This window comes from Chiloscyllium plagiosum, unplaced genomic scaffold (genome assembly GCF_037043375.1).
Source record: "Chiloscyllium plagiosum isolate Xiang-an unplaced genomic scaffold, Cpla_swu_hap1 HiC_scaffold_1, whole genome shotgun sequence".
Lineage (NCBI taxonomy): Eukaryota > Metazoa > Chordata > Chondrichthyes > Orectolobiformes > Hemiscylliidae > Chiloscyllium > Chiloscyllium plagiosum.
In genome coordinates, this window is record NW_028270139.1 from 181,451,507 (window position 1) to 181,470,673 (window position 19,167).

Consider the following 19,167-nt stretch of genomic DNA (forward strand, 5'->3'; position numbering starts at 1 on the left):
CTGGGACTCTTCAACATTGATGCCAGACCTCATAAATCCTCATGGCACTAGGTCAAACATGGGCAAGGAAACCTCCTACAGATTGCCACCTTCCTCCTCGGCTCCCTCTGCCACTTTTCCAGTCTGCTTAGTCAATACTCCACCATAGAACATTACAGCGCAGTACAGGCCATTCGGCCCTCGATGTTGCACTGACCAGTCATACCAATCTGAAGCCCATCTAACCTACACTATTTCATGTACATCCATATGCTTGTCCAATGACGACTTAAATGTACTTAAAGTTGGTGAATCTACCGTTGCAGGCAAAGCATTCCATACCCTTACTACTCCGGCTCTGAGGCTCAGAAGGGAAAGGGAGAGAGGAGGAGAGCGCTAGTTATAGGGGACTGTTTAGTTAGAGGAACGGACAGGCGGTTCTTTCCACATGGGCGAGTCTCTCGGTTGGTTTGTTGCCTCCCGGGTGCCAGGGTCCGAGACGTCTCGGACCGTGTCTTCAGAATCCTTAAGGTGGAGGGTGTGCAGCCAGAAGTCGTGGTGCACGTTGGCACCAACGACATAGGTAGGAAGAGGGGTGGGGAGGTCATCAGGAGCTCAGGGAATTAGGCTGGAAGCTAAAAGCTAGGACGGACAGAGTCGTTATCTCTGGGTTGTTGCCGGTGCCACGTGACAGTGAGGCAAGGAATAGGGAGAGAGTGCAGTTGATCACGTGGCTGCAAGGATGTTGTAGGAGGGAGGGCTTCAGGCATTTGGATAATTGGACTGCATTCTGGGGAAGGTGGGACCTGTACAAGCAGGACGGGTTGCACCTGAACCAGAAGGGCACCAATATCCTGGGAGGTAGGTTTGCTAGCACTCTTCGGGGGTGTTTAAACTAATTTGGCAGGGGGATGGGATCCAGACTTGTAGTCCAGCAAGTAGGTTAGCTGTTTGTCAGGATGTCCAAGAATGTAGGGAGGCTGTGGAGAAGGTCGCACTGACAGGGAATACTTGCGGACACAGAGATGGGCTCAAGTGTGTATACTTCAACGCAAGGAGTATCATAAATAAGGTGGGTGAACTTAAGGCGTGGATCGGTACCTGGGACACGATGTTGTGGCCATCACGGAAACGTAGATAGAAGAGGGACAGGAATGGTTGTTGGAGGTTCCTGGTTACAGATGTTTCAGTAAGATTAGGGAGGGTGGTAAAAAAGGAAGGGAGATGGCGTTGCTAATTAGACATGGTATAACGGCTGCAGAAAGGCAGTTCGAGGGGGATCTGCCTTTGGGGGTAGTATGGGCTGAAGTCAGAAATAGGAAAGGTGCAGTCACCTTGTTGGGTGTTTACTATAGGCTCCCCAATAGCAGCAGAGATGTGGAGAAACAGATTGGGAAACAGATTTTGGAAAGGTGCAGAAGCCACAGGGTAGTAGTCATGGGTGAATTCAACTTCCCAAATATTGATTGGAAGCTCTTTAGATCAAGTAGATTGGACGGGCGGTGTTTGTGCAGTGTGTCCAGGAAGCTTTTCTAATTCAGTATGTAGATTGTCCGAGCAGAGGGGAGGCCATATTGGATTTGGAACTTGGTAACGAACCGGGACAAGTGATGGGCTTGTTAGTGGGTGAGCATTTTGGTGATGGTGACCACAATTCTGTGACTTTCACCTTGGTTATGGAGATAGGTGCGTGCAACAGGGTAGGTTTTACAATTGGGGAAAGGGTAAATACGATGCTGCAAGATAGGATCTGAGGAGCATAAGTTGGGAGCATAGGCTGTCAGGGAAGGATGTCGTTGAAATGTGGAACTTTTTCAAGGAACAGATACGACGTGACCTTGATATGTATGTACCTGTCAGGCAGGAAAGAGATGGTCGTTTGAAGGAACCTTGGTTGATGAGGGAGGTTGAATGTCTTGTAAAGAGGAAGAAGGAGGCTTACATAAGGTTGAGGAAACAAGGTTCAGAGCGTTGGAGGGATACAGGATAGCCAGGAGGGAGCTGAAGAAAGGGATTAGGAGAGCTAGAGAGGGCATGAAAAATCTGTGGCGGGTAGAATCAAGGATAACCCCAAGGCCTTTTATGCGTATGTGAGAAACATGAGAATGACAAGAACGAGGGTAGGTCCGATCAAGGACAGTAGTGGGAGACTGTGTATTGAGTCGGAAGAGATAGGATAGGTCTTGAATGAGTACTTTTCTTCAGTATTTACAAATGAGAGGGACCGTATTGTTGAAGAGGAGAGTGTGAAATGGACTGGTAAGCTAGAGGAGATACTTGTTAGGAAGGAAGAAGTGTTGGACATTTTGAACAACTTGAGGATAGACAAGTCCGCCGGGCCTGAAAGGATATATCCTAGGATTATGTGGGAAGCAAGAGAGGAAATTGCAGAACCGTTGGCAATGATCTTTTCATCTTCACTGTCAACGGGGATGGTACCAGGGGACTGGAGAGTGGCGAATGTTGTGCCCCTGTTCAAAAAAGGGAATAGGGATAACCCCGGGAATTACAGGCCAGTTAGTCTTACTTCGGTGGTAGGCAAAGTAATGGAAAGGGTACTGAGGGATAGGATTTATGAATATCTGGAAAGCCACTGCTTGATTAGGGACAGCCAGCACGGATTTGTGAGGGGTAGGTCTTGCCTTACAAGGCTTATTGAATTCTTCGAGGAGGTGACCAAGCATGTGGATGAGGGTAGAGCAGTGGATGTAGTGTACATGGATTTTAGTAAGGCATTTGATAAGGTTCCCCATGGTAGGCTTATGCGGAAAGTCAGGAGGCATGGGATAGTGGGAAATTTGGCCAGTTGGATAGAGAGCTGGCTAACCGGTCGAAATCAGAGAGTGGTGGTAGATGGTAAATATTCAGCCTGGAGCCCAGTTACAAGTGGAGTTCCGCAGGGATCAGTTCTGGATCCTCTGCTGTTTGTAATTTTTATTCATGACTTGGAAGAGGGAGTCGAAGGGTGGGTCAGTAAATTTGCAGATGATACGAAGATTGGTGGAATTGTGGATAGTGAGGAGGGCTGTTGTCGGCTGCAAATGGACTTAGATATGATGCAGAGCTGGGCTGAGGAGTGGCAGATAGAGTTCAACCCTGTCAAGTGTGAGGTTGTCCATTTTGGAAGGACAAAGAAGAATGCGGAATACAGAGTTAACGGTAGGGTTCTTAGTGAGGTGGAGGAGCAGAGGGATCTTGGGGTCTACATTCATAGATCTTTGAAAGTTGCCACTCAGGTGGATAGAGCTTGTAAGAAGGCCTATGGTGTATTAGCGTTCATTAGCAGAGGGATTGAATTCAAGAGTCGTGAGGTGATGTTGCAGCTGTACAGGACCACGGTAAGGCCACATTTGGAGTACTGTGTGCAGTTCTGGTCGCCTCACTTTAGGAAAGATGTGGAAGCTTTAGAGAGGGTGCAAAGGAGATTTACCAGGATGTTGCCTGGAATGGAGAATAGGTCGTACGAGGATAGGTTGAGAGTGCTAGGCCTTTTCTCATTGGAACGGCGAAGGATGAGGGGTGACTTGATAGAGGTTTATAAGATGATCAGGGGAATAGATAGAGTAGATAGTCAGAGACCTTTTCACCGGGTACAACAGAGTGTTACAAGGGGACATAAATTTAAGGTGAAGGGTGGAAGGTATAGGGGGGATGTCAGGGGTGGGTTCTTTACCCAGAGAGTGTTGGGGGCATGGAATGCGCTGCCTGTGGGAGTGGCAGAGTCAGAATCATTGGTGACCTTTAAGCAGCAATTGGATAGTTACATGGATAGGTGCTTAAGCTAGGACAAATGTTTGGCATAACATCGTGGGCCGAAGGGCCTGTTCTGTGCTGTATTGTTCTATGTTCTACTCTCTGAGTAAAGAAACTCCTCTGACATCTGTCGTATATCTATCACCCCTCAATTTAAAGCTATGCCCCCTCGTGCTCGCTGTCACCATACTTGGAAAAAGGCTCTCTCTGTCCACCCTCTCTAACCCTCTGATTATGTTGTATGTCTCTATTAAGTCACCTTTCAACCTTCTTCTCTCTAACGAAAACAGCCTCAAGTCCCTCAGCCTTTCCTCGTAAGACCTTCCCTCCATACCAGGCAACATCCCAGTAAATGTGGGCGGCACGGTGGCACAGTGGGTGGCACGGTGGCACAGTGGTTAGCACTGCTGCCTCACAGCGCCAGAGACCTGGGTTCAATTCCCGCCTCAGGCGACTGACTGTGTGGAGTTTGCACGTTCTCCCCGTGTCTGCGTGGGTTTCCTCCGGGTGCTCCGGTTTCCTCCCACAGTCCAAAGATGTGCGGGTCAGGTGAATTGGCCATGGGAAATTGCCCGTAGTGTTAGGTGAAGGGGTAAATGTAGGGGAATGGGTGGGTTGCGCTTCGGCGGGTTGGTGTGGACTTGTTGGGCCGAAGGGCCTGTTTCCACACTGTAAGTAATCTAATCTAATCTAATCTAATCTAATCTAAATCTTCTCTGCACCCTTTCTAAAGCTTCCACATCCTTCATATAATGCGGTGACCAGAACTGTACACAATACTCCAAGTGCGGCCGTACCAGAGTTTTGTACAGCTGTAGCATAACCTCATGGTTCCGGAACCCGATCCCTCTATTAATAAAAGCTAAAACACTGTATGCCTTCTTAACAACCCTGTCAACCTGGGTGGCAGCTTTCAAGGATCTGTGTACCTGGACACCGAGATCTCTCTGCTCATCTACACTACCAAGAATCTTACCATTAGCCCAGTACTTTTCATTCCAGTTACTCCGACCAAAGTGAATCACCTCATACTTGTCCGCATTTAAACTCCATTTGCCACTTCTCAGCCCAGCTCTGCAGCTTATCTATGTCTCTCTGTAACCTGAAAATGACGAACAGCAGTGGACCCAACACTGACCCTTGCTGTACACCACTGGTAACTGGACTCCAGGATGAACATTTCCCATCAACCACCACCCTCTGTTTTCTTTCAGCAAGCCATTTACTGATCCAAACTGCTATGTCTCCCATAATCCCATTCCTCCACATTTCGTACAATAGCCTACTGTGGGGAACCTTATCGAACGCCTCGCTGAAATCCATATACACCACATCAACCGGTTTACGCTCATCTGTTTGGTCACCTTCTCAAAGAACTCAATAAGGTTTGTGAGGCATTACCTACCCTTCACAAAATCGTGCTGACTATCCCTAATCAAAGTATTCTTTTCCAGATGATTATAAATCCTGTCTCTTATAACCTTTTCCAACACTTTACCAACAACTGAAGTAAGCTCACTGGTCTATAATTACCAGGGTTGTCTCTACTCCCCTTCTGGAACAGGGGAACCACATTTGCTATCCTCCAGGCTTCTGGCTGTACTCCTGTAGACAATGATGATTTAAAGATCAATGCCAAAGGCTCGCCAATCTCCTCCCTGGCTTCCCAGAGGATCCGAGGATAAATCCCATCCGGCCCAGGCGACTATCTATTTTCACACTCTGCAGGATTTACATAGAACATAGAAGAATACAGCGCAGTACAGGCCCTTTGGCCCTCGATGTTGCGCCGATCCAAGCCCACCTAACCTACACTAGCCCACTATCCTCCATATGCCTATCCAATGCCCGTTTAAATGCCCATAAAGATGGAAAGTCCACCACTGCTACTGGCAGGGCATTCCATGAACTTACGACTCGCTGAGTAAAGAATCTACCCCTAACATCTGTCCTATACCTACCACCCCTTAATTTAAAGCTATGCCCCCTCGTAATAGCTGACTCTATACGTGGAAAAAGGTTCTCGTGGTCAACCCTATCTAAACCCCTAATCGTCTTGTACCTATCAAACCCCTATCAAGTCACCCCTAAACCTTCTTTTCTCCAATGAAAACAGCCCCAAGTGCCTCAGCCTTTCCTCATACGATCTTCCTACCATACCAGGCAACATCCTGGTAAACCTCCTCTGCACATGTTCCAGTGCCTCCACATCCTTCCTATAGTATGGCGACCAAAACTGCACACAAAACTCCAGATGCGGCCGCACCAGAGTCTTATACAACTGCATCATGATCTCAGGGCTCCGGAACTCAATTCCTCTACCAATAAAAGCCAGTACGCCATATGCCTTCTTCACCGCACTATTTACCTGGGTGGCAACTTTCAGAGATCTGTGCACATGGACACCAAGATCCCTCTGCTCATCCACACTACCAAGTATCCAACCGTTAGTCCAGTACCCCATCTTTTTGTTACTCTTACCAAAGTGAATCACCTCACACTTACCACCTCACACATTTGCCACCTTTCTGCCCAGCTCTGCAGCTTATCTATTACCCGCTGTAACCTGACACATCCTTCCTCACTGTCAACAACTCCACCGATCTAATACCTCTTCCTTGTGAACCTCAATCCCACCTAGTCTGGTATCCTGTATCTCAGTATTCTTCTTGACAACATTGTCGTTTTCTAGAGTGAATACTGTTGAAAAATATTCATTTATTGCTTCCCCTATCTCCTCTGACTCCACACACAACTTCCCACTACTATCCTTGATTGGCCTAACCTTACTCTCGTCATTCTTTTATACCTTAAATACCCATAGAAAGCCTTAGGGTTTACCCTGATCCTATCCGCCAACAACTTCTCATGTCTCCTCCTGGCTCTTCTGAGCTCTCTCTTTAGGTCTTTCCTGGCTACCTTGTAACCCTCAAGCGCCCTAACTGAGCCTTCACATCTCATCCTAACAGAAGCCTTCTTCTTCCTCTTGATCAGAGATTCCACTTCCTTCATAAACCACAGCTCCCGTACTCTACAGCTTCCTACCTGCCTGACAGGTTCATACTTATTGAGGACACACAGGAGCTTTTCCTTGAATAAGCTCCACATTTCTAATGTGCCCATCCCCTGCAGTTTCCTTCCCCATCCTATGCTTCCTAAATCTTGCCTAATCGCATCGTAATTGCCTTTCCCCCAGCTGGAACTCTTGCCCAGTGGTATACATCTATCTCTTTCTATCACTAAAGTAAACATAACAGAATTGTGATCGCTATCACCAAACTGCTCACCTACTTCCAAGTCGAACACCTGGCCAGGCTCATTACCCAATACCAAATCTAATGTGACTTCGCTCCTTGTTGGCATGTCTACATATTGTGTCAGGAAGCCCTCCTGCACACACTGGACGACAACTGACCCATCTATAGTACTCGTAGTATAATGTTCCCAGTCAATATTTAGAAAGTTGACGTCCCCCATGACAACTAGCCTGTTTCTCTCACTCTTATCGAGAATCATCTTTGCTATTCTTTCCTCTACATCTCTGGAACTATTCAGAGGCCTAGAGAAAACTCCCAACAGGGTGACCTCTCCTTTCCTGTTTCTAAACTCAACCCATACTACCTCAACAGACAAGTCCTCAAATGTCCTTTCGGCCATCGTAATACTGTCCTTGACCAACAATGCCACACCTCCCCCTCTTTTACCAGCTTCTCTGTTCTTACTGAAACATCTAAATCCTGGAACCTTGCAACAACCATTCCTGTCCCTGCTCTATCCATGTCTCCAAAATGGCCACAACATCAAAATGGATGCTGGAGATCAGAGCTGAAAATGTGTTGCTGGAAAAGCGCAGCAGGTCTGGCAGCATCCAAGGAGCAGGAGAATCGACGTTTCAGGCATGAGCCCTTCTTCAGGAATCAGAAGGACTCATGCCCGAAACGTCGATTCTCCTGCTCCTTGGATGCTGCCAGACCTGCTGCGCTTTTCCAGCAACACATTTTCAACAACCCTGAAGTCCCAGGTACCAACCCATGCTGCAAGTTCACGTACCTTATTCCGGATAGAACATGGAACAGTATAGCACAGAACAGGCCCTTCAGCCCACGATGTTGTGCCGACCACCGATCCTCATGTATGCATCCTCAAATTTCTGTGACCATATGCATGTCCAGCAGTCTCTTAAATGTCCCCAATGACCTTGCTGCCACAACTGCTGCTGGCAACGCATTCCATGCTCTCACAACTCTCTGTGTAAAGAACCCGCCTCTGACATCCCCTCTATACTTTCCTCCAACCAGCTTAAAACTATGACCCCTCGTGTTAGTCATTTCTGCCCTGGGAAATAGTCTCTGGCTATCGACTCTATCTATGCCTCTCATTATCTTGTATACCTCAATTAGGTCCCCTCTTCTCCTCCTTTTCTCCAATGAAAAAAGTCCGAGCTCAGTCAACCTCTCTTCATAAGATAAGCCCTCCAGTCCAGGCAGCATCCTGGTAAACCTCCTCTGAACCCTCTCCAAAGCATCCACATCTTTCCTATAATAGGGCGACCAGAACTGGACGCAGTATTCCAAGTGCGGTCTAACCAAAGTTTTATAGAGCTGCAACAGGATCTCACGACTCTTAAACTCAATCCCCCTGTTAATGAAAGCCAAAACACCATATGCTTTCTTAACAACCCTGTCCACTTGGGTGGCCATTTTAAGGGATCTGTGTACCTGCACCCCAAGATCCCTCTGTTCCTCCACACTACCAAGAGTTCTATCCTTAATCCTGTAATCAGCTTTCAAATTCGACCTTCCAAAATGCATCACCTCACATTTATCCAGGTTGAACTCCATCTGCCACCTCTCAGCCCATCTCTGCATCCTGTCAATTTCCCGCTGCAGCCTACAACAGCCCTCTATACTGTCAACGACACCTCCAACCTTTGTGTCGTCTGCAAACATGCTGATCCATCCTTCAATCCCCTCATCCAAGTCATTAGTAAAAATTACAAAGAGTAGAGGCCCAAGACAGAGCCCTGTGGAACACCACTCACCACTGACTTCCAGGCAGAATATTTTCCTTCTACTACCACTCGCTGTCTTCTATTGGCCAGCCAATTCTGTATCCAGACAGCTAAGTTCCCCTGTATCCCATTCCTCCTGACCTTCTGAATGAGCCTACCATGGGGAACCTTATCAAATGCCTTGCTGAAGTCCATATACACCACATCCACAGCTCGACCCTCATCAACTTTTCCAGTCACATCCTCAAAGAACTCGATAAGGTTTGTGAGGCATGACCTGCCCCTCACAAAGCCGTGTTGGCTGCATTTAATCAAGCAAGGTCATTTCATAAAGACAGAAGCAAAAAACTCATTTCGGGCTTCCCCTACCTCCTCAGACTCCATACACAAATTCCCTATGCTGTCCCTGATCGGGCCTATTCTTTCTCTAGACCATTCTCTTATTCCTCACATTAGTGTAAAATGCCTTTGTGTTCTCCCTAATCCGTTCTGCCAAGCCTTTCTCGTGCCCCCTCCTGGCTCTCCTCAGACCACTTTTGAGCTCCTTCCTTGCCTGCCTGTAATCCTGTAGAGCTGAGCTCGACCCTAACTTCCTCCACCTTATGTAAGCTACCTTTTTCCTTTTGACGAGAAGCTCCACTGCTCTCGTCATCCAAGGCTCCTTTATCTTCCCACTTCTTGCCTGTCTCAGAGGGACATATTTATTCATCACTTGCAACAACTGTTCCTTAACTAGTCTCCACATGTCGATAGTGCCTTTACCATGGAACAATCGCTCCCAATCCATGCTTCCTAACTCATGCCTAATCGCATCATAGTTTCCTCTTCCCCAATTAAATATCCTCCCATTTTGCCTAATCCTCTCCTTCTCCATAGCTATGTAGAATGTGAGGCAGTTGTGGTCACTATCACCAAAATGCTCTCCCACCACAAGATCTGATACCTGCCCCGGCTCATTGCCGAGCACCAAGTCTAGAATGGCCTCTCCCCTCGTCGGCCTGTCAATGTACTGAGTTAGGAAACCCTCCTGAACACACCTTCCACAAACAGCTCCATTCAAATCTTCTGCTCGAAGGAGATTCCAATCAATATTGGGAAAGTTAAAGTCACCCATTACAACAACCCTACTACGTCCACACTTTTCCAAAATCTGCCGACCTATGCTTTCTTCCATCTCCCTGCTGCTATTGGGGGGCCTGTAAAGAGGTGACTGCTCCCTTGCTGTTCCCAATTTCCACCCATACTGACTCGGTAGGCAGATCTTCCTCAACAGTGGAAGCTTCTGTAGCTGTGATACCCTCTCCGATTAGTAGTGCTACACCCCCTCCTCTTTTTCCCCCCTCCCTATTCTTTTTAAATGCTCTAAACCCTGGAACATCCAGCAACCATTCCTGCCCCTGAGAAACCCACGTCTCTGTTATGGCCACAACATCATAGCACCAGGTACTGATCCATGCTCTAAGTTCATAGAACATAGAAGAATACAGCGCAGTACAGGCCCTTTGGCCCTCGATGTTGCGCCGATCCAAGCCCACCTAACCTATACTAACCCACTATCCTCCATATACCTATCCAATGCCCGCTTAAATGCCCATAAAGAGGGAGAGTCCACCACTGCTACTGGCAGGGCATTCCATGAACTTACGACTCGCTGAGTGAAGAACCTACCCCTAACTTCAGTCCTATATCTACCCCCCCTTAATTTAAAGCTATGCCCCCTTGTAATACCCGACTCCATACGCGGGAAAAGGTTCACACTGTCAACCCTATCTAACCCCCTAATCATCTTGTACACCTCAATCAAGTCACCCCTAAACCTTCTTTTCTCTAATGAAAACAGCCCCAAGTGTCTCAGTCTTTCCTCATACGATCTTCCTTCCATACCAGGCAACATCCTGGTAAACCTCCTCTGCACCCGTTCCAGTGCCTCCACATCCTTCCTATAGTATGGCGACCAAAACTGCACACAATATTCCAGATGCGGCCGCACCAGAGTCTTATACAACTGCATCATGACCTCAGTACTCCGGAACTCAATTCCTCTATCAATAAAAGCCAGTACGCCATATGCCTTCCTCACCGCACTATTTACCTGGGTGGCAACTTTCAGAGAACTGTGTACATGGACACCAAGATCCCTCTGCTCATCCACACTACCAAGTATCCGACCATTAGCCCAGTACCCCATCTTTTTGTTATTCTTCCCAAAGTGAATCACCTCACACTTAGCTACATTGAATTCCATTTGCCACCTTTCTGCCCAGCTCTGCAGCTTCTCTATATCCTGCTGTAACCTGCCACATCCTTCCTCACTGTCAACAACTCCTCCGACTTTCGTATCATCCGCAAACTTGCTCACCCAACCTTCTAACCCCTCTTCCAGGTCATTTATAAAAATGACAAACAGCAATGGTCCCAAAACAGATCCTTGCGGAACACCGCTAGTGACGGCACTCCATGAAGAAACTTTGCCATCAACTACTACCCTCTGTCTTCTTCCATCCAGCCAATTCCTAATCCAAACCTCCAACTCACCCTCAATGCCATATCTCCGTATTTTCTGCAGTAGCCTACCATGGGGAACCTTATCAAACGCCTTACTAAAATCCATATATACCACATCTACCGCTTTCCCCTCATCAACCTCCTTCGTCACCTTTTCAAAGAATTCAATAAGGTTTGTGAGGCACGACCTGCCCTTCACAAAACCATGCTGACTATCCTTGATCACATTATTCCTGATACTCCTTGCATTAAAGCAAACACACTTTAACTGATCCCTTGGTTCCTTCCCAGGAAAATCCTTCCCACTAGCTGGTCTACCTCTTACTATTGCCTCATCTGGATCAACTCTCACCTCCGGTATACAGCTCAGGTTCCCACCCCCCTGACATACTAGTTTAAACCCTCTTGAACTCGAGCAAATCTTCCACCCAGGACATTGGTCCCCTTCCAGGTCAGACTTAACCCGTCCTTCTTGTACAGGTCCCACCTTCCCCAGAAGGCATCCCAATTATCTACATACCTGAAGTCCTCCCTCCTACACCAGCTGCGCAGCCACGTGTTAAGCTGCGCCCTCTCCCTGTTCCTCGCCTCGCTATCTCGTGGCACCGGTAGTAAACTAGAGAACACTACTCTGTTCGTCCTGCTTTGCAGCTTCCATCCTAACTCCCTGAAATCACTTTTTATATCCTCGATCCTTTTCCTGGCTATATCATTAGTGCCAATATGTAACAAGATTTCTGGCTGTTCGCCCTCCCCTTTCAGAACTTTATACACCCGATCGGAGACGTCCCGGACCCTGGCACCAGGGAGGCAACATACCTTCCGGGAATCCCGATCCTGACCACAAAATCTCCTGTCAATTCCCCTACCCCTACACGAGTACTTTTCTATTCTGCCCCCTTCCCTTCCTTGCCACAGTGTCAGGCTCAGTGCCAGAGAACTGACTGCTATGGCTTTCTTCTGGTAGGTCATCCCCTCCAGCAGTATCCAAAATGGTATACTTATTGCTGAGGGGAATGTCCACAGGGGATCTCTGCACTGTCTGACTGTCCCCTTTCCTCCCACTAACTGTAACCCATCTATCCTTGTCCTGAGCCTTAGGAGTGACCAACTCCTGGTAACTCCTCTCAATTACCCCCTCAGCCTCCCGAATGATCCGTAGTTCATCCAGCTCCAGCTCCAATTCCCGAACGCAGTTTTCAAGGATCTGGAGTTGGGTGCACTTCCCGCAGATGTAGCCAGCGGAGACATGTGCCATGTCTCCCACCTGCCACATTCTGCAGGACGAGCAAGCAACTGACCTAGCATCCATAACCGACCTATCTGAAAAATATGGTCACTGCTTTCCTTCCCGGCTGCCCCTCTGGTCCTCGTCACTTCCCCCGCTGCTCCCGCTCCTTCTGTGAAAGGGAAAACCCCGCTGTCCGCTACCGGTAAGTAATTGTTTTAAAAAACTGCCTTACCTTAGCTCCAGTCTTCCGGGTTCGTCTTACCTCCGCTGCTGCTCGCACTCAAAAAGGCCGTTGGCGTCAAAGGGTGAGTATTTATACTCACTACGTTTCTTCCCGGATGCTCCTGGCGTTGAAGTAGACACAGTTCAAACCAACTTCTTGCTTGCCGGTGCCATCTTGCATCCCTGAAACTTGATTTCGGACCTCCCTACTCTCAACCTTTCCTATACTCGAACTACAATTTTGGTTCCCATCCCCCAGCTGGATTAATTTAAATCCACCCCAATAGCCTTAGCGAATTTCCCCCCCTGGGTATTGGTACCCCTCTGGTTCAGGTGAAGACCATCCTGTTTGTAGAGGTCCCACCTACGCCAGAAAGAGCCCCAATTATCCAAAAGCCCGAAACCCTCCCTCCTGCACCATCCCTGTAGCCACGTGTTCAACTCCTCTCTCTCCCTATTCCTCACCTCACTAGCACGTGGCACGAACAACAAACCAGAGACAACAACTCTGTTTGTCCTAGTTCTAATCTTCCACCCTCACTCCCTGAATTTCTGCCTTAAATCCCCACCTCTCTTCCTACCTATGTCGTTGGTGCCAATGTGGACCACATCTTGGTGCTTCTCCCCCTTCCCCTTAAGGATCCCAAAAACACGATCAGAGACATCACGAACCCTGGCACCCGGGAGGCAACACACCAACCGTGAGTCTCTCTCTCTCGTCCCTACAGAACCTCCTATCTGTCCCCCTAACTATGGAGTCCCCAATGACTACTGTTCTGCTCCTCTTCCCCCTTCCCTTCTGAGCAGCAGGGACAGACTCTGTGCCAGAGCCCTGCACCCCACTGCTCACCCCTAGTAAGTCATTCCCCCCCCAACAGTATCCAAAACGGTATACTTATGGTTGAGGAGAATGGCCACAGGGGATCCCTGCACTGCCTGCCGGTTCCCTTTCCGTCCCCTGACTGTAACCCATCTGCCTTTTTCTTGTACCTGAGGAGTGACTACCTCCCTGTAACTCCTCTCAATAACCCCATCTGCCTCCCGAATGATCCGCAGTTCATCCAGCTCTAGCTCCAGTTCCTTAACGCGGTTTTCGAGGAGCTGGCGTTGGGTGCACTTCCCGCAGATGCAGTCAGCAGGGATACTAATGGTGACTCTTACCTCCCACATTCTGCAGGAGGAACATTCCACTGCCCTCACCTCCATTCCCACGATTCTAAATTCCCAAAAAGACTGTTGAAAAATAAGGAATAAAAAATAAACTCGTTACCTCACCAATCTGGTGCACAGAACCTTTTTTTTGGTTAGAGGGGGAGGATGGGTGGGAGACACTATCCGATTAGTGTTTCAGGTAACACAACCACACAAATATATGACTTCCCAGAAGTCCTTCGCTCCTCCCTCGCACCTCTCAGCAAATTCCTGTGAGGATGAAGGGCAAGATTGGCAGAAATAGGGAAGAGATATTGAGGCTTTGATGAGAAAAAGGAGGAGGGGTGGCTCAGGTACAGGCAGCTGAGATCATGGAAGTACCTGGAGGTCGTCAGGGAATACAGGGGTTTACTGAAGAAGGAAAACAGGAAGGCACAAAGGGGGCACGCAGTAGTCTTGGCCGAGAAGATTAAGGTGAATCCAAAGAGGTCTGTAAGTAAATTAAAGGAAAAAGAGTAACTAGAGAGAGAATAGGGCTACTCAAGGATCAAAGTGGACAAGAATGTGTAGAATCAGTGGAGATGGGAGGTCCTCAATGAATATTTTCCCTCTGTGTTTACCATGCAGAAAGACATGAAGACTTGGGAACTAGAGGACAGGAGTGGTGATATTTTGGGGACAGTTCATATCACAGTAGAGGAGTACAGTGTACATATTAGAATGTATGAAGGTGGATAAATCTCTTAGTCCTGACCAGATATATCCTAGAACACTGCACGAGGATAGAGAAGAAATTGCGGGGACCTTGGCCAATATTTTTGCATCATCGTTAGCCACAGGTGAAGTTCAGAAGACTGAAGGGTAGTGAATGTTGGGCCATTATTCAAGAAGGGCTGCAAATAAAAGCCTGGCAACTATAGACCAGTAAGCTTAACATCTATGGTAGGTACGTTACTTGAGAAGATTCTGCGAGACAAGATATACATTCATTTGGGAAGTCAGGGTTTGATTAGGAGTAGACATTCTGGCTTTGTGAGTGGGAGATCATGCCTCACATATTTATTAGAATTGTTTGATAAAGTGACCAGGAAGGTTAACGAGGGCAGTGCGGTAGACGTAGTCTATTTAGATTTCAATAAAAACATGGAACATAGAACATTACAGCGCAGTACAGGCCTTCCAGCCCTCGATGTTGCGCTGACCTGTGGAACCAATCCGCAGCTCCTCTAACCTACTCGATTCCATTCCTGTCCATGTGTCTATCAAATGACTATTTAAATGCCCTTAAAGTTGGCGAGTCCACTACTATTGCAAGCAGTGCATTTCATGCCCCTCCTACTCTCTGAGTAAAGAAACTACCTCTGACATCTGACCTATATCTATCACCCCTCAATTTAAAGCTATGTCCCCTCATGCGAGCCATCGCTATCCAAGAAAAAAAGCTCTCACTGTCCAACCTATCTAACCCTCTGATTACCTTGTATGTCTTAATTAAGTCGCCTCTCAACCTCCTTTGCTCAAATAAAAACAGCCTCAAGTCCCTCAGCCTTTCCTCGTAAGACCTTCCCTCAATACCAGACAACATCCTAGTAAATCTCCATTGAACCCTTTCCAAAACTTAACATGCTTCCAATAATGCGGTGTCCAGAACTATACGCAATACACAAATTTGGTTGCACCAGAGTTTTGTACAACTGCAGCATGATCTCATGGTTCCGAAACTCAATCCCTTCTTAACAGCCCTATCAACTTGGGTGGCAACTTTCAAGGAACTATGTACCTGGGCACCAAGATACCCCTGCTTGTCTACACTAACAAGAAACTTACCATTAGCTCAGTACTCTGCATTCCTGTTACTCCTTCCAAAGTGAAACTCCATTTGCCACCTCTCAGCCCTGCTCTACATCTTATCTACGTCCCTCTGTAACCTGCAACATTCTTCGTCATTATCCACAACTTGACCGACCTTAGTGTCATCCGCAAATTTATTAACCCATCCTTCAATGCCCTCATCCAGGTCATTTATATAAATAACAAACAACAGTGCACCCAAAACAGATCTTTGTGGTATCCCATTAGTAACTGAACTCTAGGATGAATATTTTTCATCTGACTTCACTATGCTCATCCTCCCGTATACTCAAACTACAATTTCGGTTCCCAACCTCCTGCTGAATCAGTTTAAACCCACCCAAAGAGCATTAACAAATCTCCCCTCCCCCCCAGGATATTGGCATCCTTTGGTTCAGGTGAAGACGGAACTGTTTGTAGAAGTCCCATCTACCCCATAAAAAGCCCCAATTATCCAGAAATCCAAAACCCTCCCTCCTGCACTATCCTTGTAGCCACCTGTTCAACTCCTCTCTCTCCCTATTCCTCGCTGCGCTAGCACGTGGCACGAGCAACAAACCAGAGATAACAACTCTGTTTGTTCTAGCTCTGAGCTTCCACCCAAGCTCCCTGAATTTCTGCCTTAAATCCTCATCTCTCTTCCTACCTATTTCGTTGGTGCCTAGGTGGACCACAACTTGGAGCTGGTCCCCCTCCCCCTCAAGGATCCCGAAAATACGATCAGAGACATCACAAACCCTGGCACCTGGAAGTCTCTCTCATTCCCACAGAACCTCCTATCTGTCCCCCGAACTGTGGAGTCCCCAATGACTAATGCTCTGCTCCTCTTCCCCCTTCCCTTCTGAGCAACAGGGACAGACTCTGTGCCAGAGACCTGTTGCCCCATTTCTTACCCCTGGTAAGTTGTCTCCCCCAACAGTATCCAACACAGTATACTTGTTGTTCAGGGGAATGGCCACAGGGGATCCCTGCACTGCCTGCCGGTTCCCTTTCTGTGCCCTGACAGTAACCTATCTACCTTCTTCTTTTACCTGAGGTGCAATTACATAGAACATAGAAGAATACAGCGCAGTACAGGCCCTTCGGCCCTCGATGTTGCGCCGATCCAAGCCCACCTAACCTACACTAGCCCACTATCCTCCATATGCCTATCCAATGCCCGCTTAAATGCCCATAATGAGGGAGAGTTCACCACTGCTACTGGCAGGGCATTCCATGAACTCACGACTCGCTGAGTAAAGAACCTACCCCTAACATCTGTCCTATACCTACCCCCCCTTAATTTAAAGCTATGCCCCCTTGTAATAGCTGACTCCATACGTGGAAAAAGATTCTCACTGTCGACCCTATCTAACCCCCTAATCATCTTATACACCTCTATCAAGTCACCCCTAAACCTTCTTTTCTCCAATGAAAACAACCCCAAGTGCCTCAGCCTTTCCTCATACGACCTCTCTACCATACCAGGCAACATCCTGGTAAACCTCCTCTGCACCCGTTCCAGTGCCTCCACATCCTTCCTATAGTATGGCGACCAAAACTGCACACAATACTCCAGATGCGGCCGCACCAGAGTTTTATACAACTGCAACATGACCTCAGTACTCCGGAACTCAATTCCTCTACCAATAAAAGCCAGTACGCCATATGCCTTCATCACCGCACTATTTACCTGAGTGGCAACTTTCAAAGATTTGTGTACATGGACACCAAGATCCCTCTGCTCATCCACACTACCAAGTATCCGACCGTTAGCCCAGTACCCCATCTTTTTATTACACTTACCAAAGTGAATCACCTCACACTTAGCTACATTGAACTCCATTTGCCACCTTTCTGCCCAGTTCTGCAGCTTATCTATATCCCGCTGTAACCTGCCACATCCTTCCTCACTGTCAACAACTCCTCCGACTTTCGTATCATCCGCAAACTTACTCACCCAACCTTCTAACCCCTCCTCCAGGTCATTTATAAAAATGACAAACAGCAATGGTCCCAAAACAGATCCTTGCGGAACACCGCTAGTGACGGCACTCCAAGATGAACATTTGCCATCAACTACTACCCTCTGTCTTCTTCCAGCCAGCCAACTCCTAATCCAAACCTCCAACTCACCCTCAATGCCATACCTCCGTATTTTTTGCAGTAGTCTACCATGGGGAACCTTATCAAACGCCTTACTAAAATCCATATACACCACATCTACTGCTTTCCCCTCGTTCACCTCCTTAGTCACCTTCTCAAAGAATTCAATAAGGTTTGTGAGGCACGACCTGCCCTTCACAAAACCATGCTGACTATCCTTGATCACATTATTCCTATCCAGATGTTCATAAATCCTATCCCTTACAATTCTCTCTAAGATTTTGCCCACAACAGAAGTGAGACTCACCGGCCTATAGTTACTAGGGTTATCCCTACTCCCCTTCTTGAACAAGGGAACCACATTTGCTAGCCTCCAATCTTCTGGCACTACTCCTGTAGACAACGAGGACATAAAAATCAAGGCCAATGGCTCTGCAATCTCTTCCCTTGCTTCTCAGAGAATCCTAGGATAAATGCCATCAGGCCCAGAGGACGTATCTATTTTCACCCTTTCCAGAATTACCAACACCTCTTCTCTACATACCTCAAAGCCATCCATTCTACTTAATTGTGACTCAGTACTCACATCGGCAACAATGTCCTGTTCCTGAGTGAATACTGACGAAAAGTATTCATTCAGTGTCTCCCCAATCTCTTCAGCCTCCACACGCAACTTCCCACTACTATCCTTGACTGGACCTATTCCTACCCTAGTCATTCTTTTATTCCTGACATACCTATAGAAAGCCTTAGGGTTTTCCCTAATCCTACCAACTAAGGACATAGAACATAGAACATAGAACAATACAGCACAGAACAGGCCCTTCGGCCCACGATGTTGTGCCGAACTTCTAACCTAGATTAAGTACCCATCCATGTACCTATCCAAATGCCGCTTAAAGGTCGCCAATGATTCCGACTCTACCACACCCACAGGTAGCGCATTCCATGCCCCCACCACTCTCTGGGTAAAGAACCCACCCCTGACATCTCCCCTATACCTTCCACCCTTCACCTTAAATTTATGTCCCCTTGTAACACTCTGTTGTACCCGGGGAAAAAGTTTCTGACTGTCTACTCTATCTATTCCTCTGATCATCTTATAAACCTCTATCAAGTCACCCCTCATCCTTCGCCGTTCCAACGAGAAAAGGCCGAGAACTCTCAACCTATCCTCGTACGACTTCCTCTCCATTCCAGGCAACATCCTGGTAAATCTTCTCTGCACCCTCTCCAAAGCTTCCACATCTTTCCTAAAGTGAGGCGACCAGAACTGCACACAGTACTCCAACTGTGGCCTAACCAAAGTCCTGTACAGCTGCAACATCACTTCACGACTCTTGAATTCAATCCCTCTGCTAATGAACGATAATACTCC

At 47.5% G+C, this 19,167-nt stretch overlaps 1 protein-coding gene across 6 annotated transcripts in view; it reads left to right on the plus strand.

Moving 5' to 3' along the window:
- The window catches only part of fbxo41 (F-box protein 41), a 249,303-nt gene that overhangs the window by 49,237 nt on the left and 180,899 nt on the right, over window positions 1-19,167 (plus strand). The window lies entirely within an intron of this gene.